This window comes from Armigeres subalbatus, chromosome 3 (assembly GCF_024139115.2).
Source record: "Armigeres subalbatus isolate Guangzhou_Male chromosome 3, GZ_Asu_2, whole genome shotgun sequence".
In the NCBI taxonomy this organism is placed as follows: Eukaryota; Metazoa; Arthropoda; class Insecta; order Diptera; family Culicidae; genus Armigeres; species Armigeres subalbatus.
Genome location: NC_085141.1, coordinates 311,475,914 through 311,487,913, shown reverse-complemented (window position 1 = coordinate 311,487,913; position 12,000 = coordinate 311,475,914). Strand labels below are relative to the sequence as shown.

Sequence of the window (12,000 nt, the reverse complement as noted above, 5' to 3'; positions counted from 1 at the left end):
TCCAGATCCAGTCCAGATCCAGTCAGATCCAGTCAGGTCAGTCCAGATCCAGTCCAGGTCAGTCCAGATCAGTCCAGATCGGTCAGTCCAGTCAGGTCAGTCCAGATCCAGTCCAGATCCAGTCCAGATCCAGTCAGATCAGTCCAGGTCAGTCAGGTCAGTCAGTCAGATCCAGTCCAGATCCAGTCAGGTCAGTCCAGATCCAGTCCAGGTCAGTCCAGATCCAGTCAGTCAGGTCGGTCAGATCCAGTCCAGATCGAGTCAGATCAGTCCAGATCCAGTCAGATCCGGTCAGATCAGTCCAGGTCAGTCCGATCCAGTCCAGGTCAGTCAAGATCCAGTCAGGTCAGTCAGTCCAGATCCAGTCCAGTCCGGTCAGTCAGGTCAGTCCAGTCCAGATCCAGTCCAGATCCAGTCAGGTCAGTCCAGATCCAGTCCAGATCCAGTCAGATCCAGTCCAGGTCAGTCAGGTCAGTCAGGTCAGTCCAGATCCAGTCCAGATCCAGTCAGGTCAGTCCAGTCAAGTCCAGATCCAGTCAGATCAGTCCAGGTCAGTCCAGGTCAGTCCAGATCCAGTCCAGGTCAGTCCAGGTCGGTCAGTCCGGTCAGGTCAGTCCAGATCCAGTCCAGGTCCGGTCAGGATCGGTCAGGTCCAGTCCAGGTCAGTCCAGGTCCGGTCAGGTCCAGTCCAGTCAGTCAGGTCAGTCAGTCAGGTCAGTCCAGGTCAGTCAGGTCAGTCAGGTCGAGTCCAGGTCAGTCGATCAGTCCAGGTCCAGTCGATCCAGTCAAGTCAGTCAGATCGGTCCAGTCAGGTCAAGTCAGTCCAGATCCGGTCAGATCCAGTCCAGGTCAGTCCAGTCGGTCAGTCGATCCAGGTCAGTCAGATCCAGTCAGGTCAGTCCAGATCCAGTCCAGATCAGTCAGATCCAGTCCAGTCAGTCCAGATCAGTCAGGTCAGTCAGATCCAGTCCAGATCCAGTCAGATCAGTCAGGTCAGTCCAGGTCAAGATCCAGTCAGGTCAGTCCAGGTCAGTCAGGTCAGATCAGGTCAGTCGAGTCCAGTCGGTCAGGTCGATCCAGATCAGTCAGATCAGTCCAGATCCAGTCCAGATCGGTCCAGGTCAGTCAGATCCAGTCCAGATCCAGTCCAGGTCGGTCAGGTCCAGTCCAGTCAGTCAAATCCAGTCCAGATCAGTCAGGTCAGTCCAGATCCAGTCCAGGTCAGTCAGGTCAGTCCAAGATCCAGTCAGGTCAGTCCAGGTCAGTCAGAGTCCGATCCAGGTCAGTCGGTCAGATCAGTCCAGTCAGTCAGTCAAAGGTCGGTCCAGTCCAGTCAGTCAATCAAGGTCGATCCAGATCAAAGTCAGTCAGTCCAGGTCAGTCCAGTCAGTCCAGTCAGTCCAGTCAAATCCAGTCCGTCCAGTCCAGATCAGTCAGGTCAGTCCACGATCGGTCAGTCAGGTCAAGTCCAGATCCAGTCCAAGATCCAGTCCAGATCAGTCAGATCAGTCCAGATCAGTCAAGTCCAGTCCAAGTCAGTCAGATCGGTCAGATCCAGTCCAGGTCAGTCAGATCCGGTCAGATCCAGTCAGGTCAGTCCAGATCCAGTCCAGATCCAGTCCAGAGTCAGTCCAGATCAGTCCAGGTCAGATCCAGTCAGATCAGTCCAGATCCAGTCCAGTCAGTCCAGATCGGTCAGGTCAGTCCAGGTCAGTCCAGTCAGTCAAGTCAGTCCAGGTCAGTCCAGATCCAGTCAGTCCAGTCAGTCAGATCAGTCCAGTCAGTCCAGATCCAGTCAAGTCAGTCCAGGTCAGTCAGGTCAGGTCAGTCAGGTCCAGTCCAGATCCGGTCCAGATCAGTCCAGATCGGTCCAGATCCAGGTCAGGTCCCAGTCAAGGTCAGATCCAGGTCAGTCCAGGTCGGTCCAGGTCGGTCCAGATCCAGTCAGTCCAGGTCAGTCCAGATCCAGTCAGATCAGTCAGATCAGTCCAGTCAGTCCAGGTCGGTCGGTCCAGATCCAGTCAGATCAGTCAGGTCAGTCAGTCAGATCCAGTCCAGGTCAGTCCAGTCGGTCAGATCGATCAGTCCAGATCCAGTCCAGATCCAGTCAGGTCAGTCCAGGTCAGTCCAGATCCAGTCCAGATCCAGTCCAGATCAGTCAGATCAGTCCAGATCAGTCCAGATCAGTCCAGTCAGTCAGGTCAGTCCAGATCCAGTCAGGTCAGTCAGGTCAGTCAGTCAGATCCAGTCCAGGTCAGTCCAGATCCAGTCAGAGTCAGTCAGGTCCAGTCCAGATCAGTCCAGGTCAGTCCAGGTCCAGTCCAGGTCCAGTCCAGATCCAGTCCAGATCCAGTCAGATCCAGTCAAGATCCAGTCCAGGTCAGTCCAGTCAGTCCAGGTCAGTCCAGATCCAGTCAGATCGGTCAGGTCAGTCCAGATCGGTCCAGATCCAGTCCAGGTCAGTCCAGATCAGTCCAGATCCAGTCAGGTCCAGTCCAGGTCAGTCCAGATCCAGTCAGGTCAGTCGGTCCAGATCCAGTCCAGATCCGGTCCAGGTCGGTCCAGATCCAGTCCAGATCAGTCCAGGTCAGTCCAGGTCAGTCCAGGTCAGTCAGGTCAGTCCAGGTCAGTCCAGATCCAGTCCAGATCCAGTCCAGGTCAGTCCAGGTCGGTCCAGGTCAGTCCAGATCCAGTCAGGTCAGTCCAGGTCAGTCCAGGTCAGTCCAGGTCCAGGTCAGAGTCAGTCAGTCCAGGTCAGGTCAGGTCAGTCCAGATCGGTCCAGGTCCGGTCCAAGATCCAGTCAGATCCAGTCAGGTCAGTCAGGTCAGTCCAGGTCAGTCCAGGTCAGTCCAGATCCAGTCCAGATCCAGTCAGATCCAGTCCAGGTCAGTCCAGATCCAGTCCAGATCAGTCGGTCCAGATCCGGTCCAGGTCAGTCCAGGTCAGTCCAGGTCAGTCCAGGTCAGTCAGGTCAGTCCAGATCCAGTCCAGATCCAGTCCAGGTCAGTCCAGATCCAGTCCAGAGTCAGTCAGATCCAGTCCAGATCAGTCAGTCCAGGTCAGTCCAGATCCAGTCCGGTCAGTCAGGTCAGTCCAGGTCAGTCAGTCCAGGTCAGTCAGGTCAGTCCAGATCCAGTCCAGATCCAGTCAGGTCAGTCAGATCCAGTCCAGATCAGTCAAGGTCAGTCCAGGTCGGTCCAGATCCAGTCCAGGTCAGTCCAGATCCAGTCAGTCAGTCAGGTCAGTCCAGGTCAGTCCAGATCCGGTCCAGGTCAGTCAGGTCAGTCCAGATCCAGTCAGGTCAGATCCAGTCCAGATCGGTCAGATCCAGGTCGGTCAGTCGGTCAGATCGGTCCAGGTCAGTCCAAGTCAGTCAGATCCAGGTCAGTCAGTCAGGTCAGTCCAGATCCAGTCCAGGTCAGTCCAGGTCAGTCAGGTCAGTCCAGATCGGTCAGGTCAGTCCAGTCCAGTCCAGTCCAGATCGATCCAGATCCAGATCGGTCAGTCCAGATCAGTCCAGTCAGTCCAGGTCAGTCCAGTCAGTCCAGTCAGTCCAGGTCAGTCAAGATCCAGTCCAGATCAGTCCAGTCAGTCAGGTCAGTCAGGTCCAGTCCAGTCAAGTCAGTCCAGATCCAGTCCAGATCCAGTCCAGATCGGTCCAGATCAGTCCAGGTCAGTCAGGTCCAGTCAGGTCAGTCCAGATCCAGTCCAGATCCAGTCCAAGATCCAGTCCAGATCAGTCAAATCAGTCAAGTCAGTCCAGATCCAGTCCAGATCGGTCCAGATCCAAGTCAGTCAGATCCAGTCCAGGTCCAGTCCAGATCAGTCCAGATCCAGTCCAGATCCAGTCAGGTCAGTCCAGGTCAGTCCAGGTCAGTCCAGGTCAGTCCAGATCCAGTCCAGGTCAGTCCAGATCCAGTCAGATCCAGTCCAGATCCAGTCCAGATCCAGTCAGTCAGTCCAGTCCAGGTCAGGTCAGATCCAGATCCAGTCCAGGTCAGTCCAGATCCAGTCAGGTCAGTCCAGTCCAGGTCAGTCCAGATCCAGTCAGATCCAGTCCAGATCCAGTCCAGATCCAGTCAGGTCAGTCCAGGTCAGTCCAGGTCAGTCCAAGTCAGTCCAGGTCAGTCCAGATCCAGGTCAGTCCAGATCCAGTCCAGATCCAGTCAGATCCAGTCCAGGTCGGTCAGATCCAGTCCAGATCCAGTCCAGGTCAGTCAGGTCAGTCCAGGTCGGTCAGGTCAGTCCAGATCAGTCAGGTCAGTCCAGATCCAGTCCAGGTCGGTCAGGTCAGTCAAGATCAGTCAGAGTCAGTCAAGATCCAGTCAGGTCAGTCAGATCCAGTCAGTCAGTCCAGGTCAGTCCAGATCAATCAGTCAGATCCAGGTCAGATCAGAGTCAGGTCAGATCCAGTCAAGTCAGTCCAGTCCAGTCCAGTCCAGTCAGTCAAGGTCAGTCCAGGTGCAGTCTGAGTAAAGTTCAGTCCAGATCCAGTCTAATAAAGGTTTTGTCGAAGTCAGTCCTAATGCAGGTTTGGTTTAGAGTCCTATCTGAGTCTTGTTCAAATCCAGTCAAAGTCGGTCCAGATCTAGTTCAAGGTAAGGTCTGAGTGCGGCACAAGTCAGTCCAATATAAATCAGTTCAAATCCAGTCAGATACCAGATCCAGTCTAAATTCAGTCCAAATCCAATCCAAATGCGATATAAGTCCAATTTAAATGCAATCCAAATCAAATCCAAGTCAAATTTGATCTAAATTCAATCCAAATCTAATCCAAATTCAATCCAAATCCAATCCAATCTAAATTCAAATTTAATCTAAATCTAATCCAAATCATATCCAAATCCAATCCAAATAAAAATTTAATCGAAGTCCAATCCAAATATAATGCAAATTCAATCCAAAACTATCTCAATCTTATCCAAATTCAATTAAAATCCAGTCCAAATCTAATTCAAGTAAAGTCTAAGTACAATATAAATCCAATCCAATCCAAATCCATTGCAAATCCAATCTTTATCTAATCCAATCCAAATTCAATCCAAATCAGATTCAAATCCATTGCAAATCCAATCCAAATCAAATCTAAATGCAATCCAAATCAAATCCAAGTCAAGTCCAAAAACATTCCGAATTAATTCAAATTCAATCCGAATCCGAACCCAAATGGAATCAAAATCCAATTCAAATACAATCCCAGTCAAGTTCAAATCTGATCTAAATTCAATCCAAATGTAATCCAAATGCAATCCAAATCCTATCTAAATCTTATCAAAATCCAATTAAAATCCAATCCAAATCCAGTCCAAATCGAATCCAAATATAATTCAAGTCAAGTCTAAATCCAATACAAATCCAATCCAAATCAAATACTAGTTGAATCCAAATGTAATTCAAATGTAGGAACTTTTTTAAAATAAGAGCTTTGCAAACATGATATTTGAAACCTGATTCCAAAACGAATCCTTTCATTCAATCTTGAAATTACGTTTTAAATTTTTACATTTGTATCAAACAAACAATTCAACTCGTCTTCTGTTTTTTTTGCACTTTGTTTTGTCGCCCGGCCAACTCCTCTGCCCTTCCATCGGAGAGCCTACCGGCGACGCTGGCCTTTGCCAATTGTTCGTTCTTTTATTATTATTATTAATATTATTATTGTGCCATCTCTTTTGCATTTTGTTTGCCACCCGGCCCACTGCCCTTCCGTCAGGGAGCCTACAGGAGACGCCAGATTTCGTCATTGCATTTTTTGTTTTGTTTTGGATACCATCTTTTTTGCATTTTTTTGTCACCCGGCATACTCCTCTGCGCTTCCATCAGGGAGCCTACCGGAGACGCCAGCTTTTATCATTCCCAATTTTTTTTTGCTGCTTTCTTTTTGCCTTTTTTTGTCACCTGGCCTACTCCTCTGCCCTTCCGTCAGGGAGCCTACCGAGGAAATTTCTGTTATATTTTTTTTCGTATTTGCTCCCTGCAGTGGCGTAGCCAGAAAATTGGTCTGGGGGAGGGGTTCTGTAAAAAAATTAAAATGTTGTCTTTGGGGGGGGGGGGGGTATGTCCAAAACCACCCCGTAGCTACGCCACTGGCTCTCTGTATCTTTCATTTGTTTTCCTTACCGTTTCCTGATTACACCCTTCACAACGTATCTTCACGGTGTGCCTGTGACCGTTATTAACGAAAAAATGTCCATCCATTCTGAACTCGCCTTTCGAAAGATATAATATCCAGGCGTTTGCTATGAAAATTTTAAAATATTTCTTATAGGGAATCGAAAGTTATAGCAGTTTCAAATTTAATGATTTTTGCGTTCGATATTTCACTAATATGCAACCATATATACCATGAATTTCCTCCTGATTACATCCAAATAAATTATCATCAAACATGCAATTTGCAACCTCAATAAACTATAACCTAGAACCAATTCTTTGAATAATAGAAAAAAAAAATAACAAAGGATGTTAGAGATAATATTGTTCTAATATCAATGACAAAATAGATGACAATAGTGATTGTATTCACAATACAGTATTCAAATTACAAAATTATTGCACTTCAATCTCCTAATCATACCAAAGTGTAAATATTGTCTATGACAGACAAGTAACTACATTCTGTATGATGATTCTGCTTTTATTAAATATGATAATAGTTGGTAACATAGGATACCGCGCTGAAACAATTTTGTCTTTCATGGGTACTGGGTAGTTAGTAAGACTTGTAACCAACATTTAAACAACAATGTGCATCATTTGTTGTCAGTTATACAACCATCATCCAGTTCGATTCAAGCAGTGGTACGAAAACGAGTTCCATTTGGAAAAAAATGGGAAAGGCTAGATCACACGAGGAAAACCGCCTTTTCCGAGAATGGTAGACGGAAAAAGCAAATATGCACCACTTCGGAACGTCTCAACAATTTAACTGACTTGTTGAACTACGATGCATTTACTTCATAAATTAACTGACACAGAGAATACTAGTATCCGACTTAGAACTAGAAGAGGGAAACCACCGCATTTCCATAAAGCCAGGTAAAAAGATGAGAGATTTTAAAAGACTGAAACTATTTAAGAAGTTTTTCACTGTCATGAGACGAGTTTAGTACAATTCCATTCAATTCCACCAAATCGTATTAATTTTACATATACGTATTTTGACCTTAACTGTACACACTCAATTTTGATAGAAATCTTGACAAAAAACATGTTTGCTGGAGCACAGCTGTTCGAATCTCGGTAAAAGTTGACCATTTTGCTAAGATCCCGGTTAAAGTCGTCTCAGTGTCTCGTACTTGACCTGACTCAAGTCGAGACACTGAAGACGACCTTACAAGTCAACAGACTTGAGTCGAGTCAAGTACGAGACACCGAAGACGACCTTACAGTTGAGGTCGAAATACGTATATGGAAAATTAATACGATTTGGTGGAAATAAATGGAATTGTAGTAAACTCGTCTCATGACAGTGAAATATTTCTTAAATAGTTTCAGTCATTTAAAATCTCTCATTTTCTCACCTGGCTTTATGGAAATGCGATGGTTTCCCTCTTCTAGTTCTATGTCGGATACTAGTATTCTCTGTGTCAATTTATGTAGTAAATGCATCGTAGTTCAAAAAGTCAGTTAAATTGTAGAGACGTTCCGAAGTGGTGCATATATGCTTTTTGCGTCTACCGTTCTCGGAAAAGGCGGTTTTCCTCGTGTGATCTATCCTTTCCCATTGTTTTCCAAATGGAACTCGCTTTCGTACCACTGCTATCGAACTGGATGATGGTTGTACAACTGACACCAAATGATGCACATTGTTGTTTAAATGTTGGTTTCTACCCAGTACCCATGAAAGACAAAATTGTTTCAGCGCGTTATTTTATGTTACCAACTATTATCATATTTAATAAAAGCAGAATCATCATACAGAGTGTAATTACTTGTCTGTCATAGACAGTATTTAGACTTTGGTATGATTAGATGATTGAAGTGCAATAATTCTGTAATTTGAATACTGTATTGTGGTTGTATTGTCTATTTTGTCATTGATATTAGAACAATATTATCTCTAACACACTTGATATTTTTTTTTCTATTATTCAAAGAATAGGTTTTAGGTTATAGTTGATTGAGGTTGCAAATTGCATATTTGATGATAATTTATTTGGATGTAATCAGGAGGAATTTCACGGTATATATGGTTGCATATTAGTGAAATATCGAACGCAAAAATCATTTATTTTGTAACTGCTATAACTTTCGATTCCCTAGATGAAATATTTTGAAATTTTCATAGCAGACGCCTGGATATTATATCTTTTGAAAGGCGAGTTCGGAATGGAATGACATTTTGTTTGTTAATAACGGTCACAGGCACACCGTGATCTTATATTTTCCTGGAGCACTACAAAACAAAGTCAACCGAAAAACCGAGGTTCCCATTTAAATCTACCGGCTGCGTCATTGTCGTGACCAAGACGAGGTTACTAGACTCGTTCGTTCGTCGCAACTAGAAATGTCGCAAATTAATCGATTACTTCGATTAATCGATTCATCGTTGTGATAATCGATTAATTTTGAATCGATTATTACCCAACGATTAATCGATTCAATAATCGAGATGAATCGTGAGTAATCGATTAGGTACTAATCGATTAATCAGAATTTTACGACATCATAAGGATGTCGAAAATTAATTGATTATTTCGATTAATCGATTCATCGTTGTGATAATCGATTAATTTTGAATCGATTACTATACAATGATTAATCGATTCAATAATCGACAAGAATCAAGAGTAATCGATTAGTAACTAATCGATTAATCGGGATTTTACGACATCTCTAGTCGCAACATGACTCAGCAAACTGATTCGCTCTTCGCTTTGACACGATTATTCGAAATGTTTCCGACTAAGGTAGCTTGCTACCCATTCGAAAGAAATACACACCAAAAAAGCATATTCAAATGTATCTGATTGCCAATACCAAAATGCAGTACAGTGAATCACTTTTTTTCGATAGTTTATAGACCTGATCGTATCTACTACACTCCCCTACTAAGCTAAGGATCAGAAAATTCTGCAATAAATATCTTCTTACATACCGACAAGCTATTGTTACTTAATATTAAAAGTTTTTCAGTTTAGTTTAACCCAGGTCCGTTCCATTCTCCTACTTTGTATCTTTCTCTTTACTCCTCATGTTCTAGCAATCGCTAGAACTGGAAATGGACTTCCATACCGTTTCCATTACTATTCCTATCAGTACTGGTAGTTTTCGTGACTGTCATGTGAAAGCGAAAACATTGCATTTTCATTTTCAAGAGACCAAATGAAAATGTAGCCGTTTCCCGGTCACCTGTCACATTACAAGCAGTCATGATGGGAATGTTGCTTTGTTTTGAAATCTAAATTTCCAAATAGTTTTAATAGATCTGTGCAAATAACGATGACTAGTCGATAAAATGGTTGTATTGTTTTTGATTTTCGAGTTAGAAGTATCATTATTGAAGAAGAAACAGCTTGTTTACAATAGTTTGATGCGCTTTCATGAAATAAAAATCCGTGAAAATTTAGCAGAATTCCTTTCATTGTTTATGTTTTCTATGAAAGCGGGAGAGAATAAAATGTAAATATCGCGTGACCTCTTTCAATGAAAATGAAAATCTCAGTACTGATTCCTATACCTTCAAATTCAGTATTCTAACAGTAATCTGCTAGAATTGGAAATGAACTGTAAAGCTCGTTTCCTACATCCAATCAGAAATTCCATCAGTTACCTTCTCCTATCTATCACATTGGCAGCTCGTTAACCAAGACGGACCTCTGCCTCTCCAACCTAACCCAAAAATTCCAACAAATTCCGCATGAACTCGTGACAAGTGCAGAGGTATATTCGGCTTGCAGTGGGCGAGTGATTGCATCATCATATCCTCCCCCTTCCCTACATTGACTTGCATTCTGACGTGGCAGTCGCCAGTATGACCTAACAAATGAGATCACCAGTACTTGTACATTGAAGATGTGTGCTAGTCCCAAGCAAGCATCTGTTGGTTCCCTGTACAAGAACAGCTGATCTGGTCATAATGGAGTAGCAACTACGAGCAGTCAATCAAGCTCAAGCTCAAGCTCAAAGTTTTTCAGTTTAGTTAAACTAACCAACATATTTCGACCATTCTACGGGCGCTTTACATTCCTCCCCAGCTTTATTGGCCTCAAAAGTGTTTGTGTAAATGCTCATCGATTGACCGCGCGAGGACTAGCGTTGATAAGCCGCAACAAAGCTGCATTCAGCTGATTGCTTCTCCAAAAGCACCCAACGACGACGCCACTTTGGTGTGTGCGCGCCTCTGCTCCACTCTTCGAAGATTGGAGCGCAGAGCGTGTTCCTATCCACCACGCTGCATCCTATACAGTAGCAAGGTACGAAGAGCTCTCACGAAGGTTGTTGCGCGTCGCCGCCGGTTCTGTCGGCGCGGTTTGTGTGTGCGTGGGCCGCCCATCGGCAGTAAGTAGATGGCGCTAAATCGTTATGATAAGTGCATCGTAGTAGCGAGTATTGTTTCGCGAATCGGTTTAGATTTTAATTGCGCTTAGGCTCTCGAGCGGTTCGGTCGTGCTCTGCAATTACTCGCGGCAACGGCGTTGATCTGAGGGAAAGGAGTTGACGGCGGTTGGGTTCCAGTCCACGGGGTGAAAGGTTGAGCTTGAGTTAACTTTAGATAATCAAGATTGTGATCTCGATTTTATACTGAATTGTTTTCGACTGTGAAGATGATTACAGTGTCTTGTGGGTGCAACAGAAAGAGAAGAGCTATCCATACTGTTCCAACGAAGTGAAATCAGTGATTGTGCATTGCGCAGAAAGTTCTAACCTGCAAAGTGTCTAAGGTCTATGCAAAATAGCTCAGCTCCAGCTCAGTGAAGACAAGTGACCAATCGATTGTTCGACGAGGTGAAAAGTTTATTGCTTCTGCCAAAGTCGATTGATTGTACAACAATCGTTCAGGAGCAGTGATAACAGAAATTGTTTCGCAGTTACGTCAGTGAGTTTCGAACAAAAAGGTGGTCTACTATAAATCACGTCGCCATCCGTGCCGTCTACGCTTAGCCCGTCAGATATTGGTGCAGATGCTCGCCAATAAACATTAGAGGTGAGTAGGAGAGGTAAAAAAACGTTAGAGTCACCTGACCTGCTGGGGCGGCCATAACCGATAATAGTGTGACCGTCATGCGTGTAAGGCTTCCATCGAGCACCATCAGCAATAGGCACTCGAATGTGTCACCTCGGCTATCTGCAACTGTGATGATTTTAATCATCACTCCTCCGCAATATGGGCCCTATCTGTATTGTTATTTTCTTTTTCGTTCGTTTGTTCATTTCTTACCAAGATTATAGGTAGAGCTGGGATGCCAGATCCGTTGTGAAGTTCAATTAGGAAATGTTTTCTGAGATCTCTGATTTTATATTTTACATAATTTGTGGTTCTAGACTGAATTCTTCTAGTGATTTAAAGATTCTTATCTACAATTGAGGATCGTTTCGCTTAGCTCAGGAGGTCAAAGGATTCATAGGGGGCCCCCCTTTTCCGTCAATAACTGATACAGGTATCAGAACATCGGTTCAGAGAGCATATTCACTGACTCTTTTTATCATCTACCTGATGAGAAAAGGAAGCGAAAAATAAAAAAGAACTCGAATTAAAAATCAGAAGAAGATTTTTTTGGGGAAGAAGTGCTAGATCAGTGATTCCCAACCTTTTCGGAATCGCGACCTCTTTTATGCTAAGCCAAGTGGCCCACGGCCCCCTGGATATGTCATGCTAGAATCAAGAACAAACCCATATTGCCATGTCATTTTTGTTCAATATATTTTATCATTCCATTATGACATTCTTCAGCAGTAATTCATTCAATGTGTTTTTTGTACTTGCATTTGTGATACCAGCATCGGTATACGAGTTTGCGTGTCTAAGCCAATCTCAAATGTTCAATCTGTTTCTC

General features: G+C 44.4%; 1 protein-coding gene across 2 annotated transcripts in view; it reads left to right on the top strand.

The window, feature by feature from the left end:
* The first annotated feature begins 10,511 nt into the window (after positions 1-10,511).
* LOC134225271 (cationic amino acid transporter 2) overlaps positions 10,512-12,000 on the top strand; it is a 115,838-nt gene continuing 114,349 nt past the window's right edge. Inside the window, exon 1 of one of the 2 annotated variants that reach the window (XM_062705212.1) lies at positions 10,512-11,150. The gene's annotated coding sequence lies outside the window, so the exon portion shown is untranslated. The remainder of the gene's footprint in view (positions 11,151-12,000) is intronic. The other variant, XM_062705213.1, reaches the window with a different exon arrangement.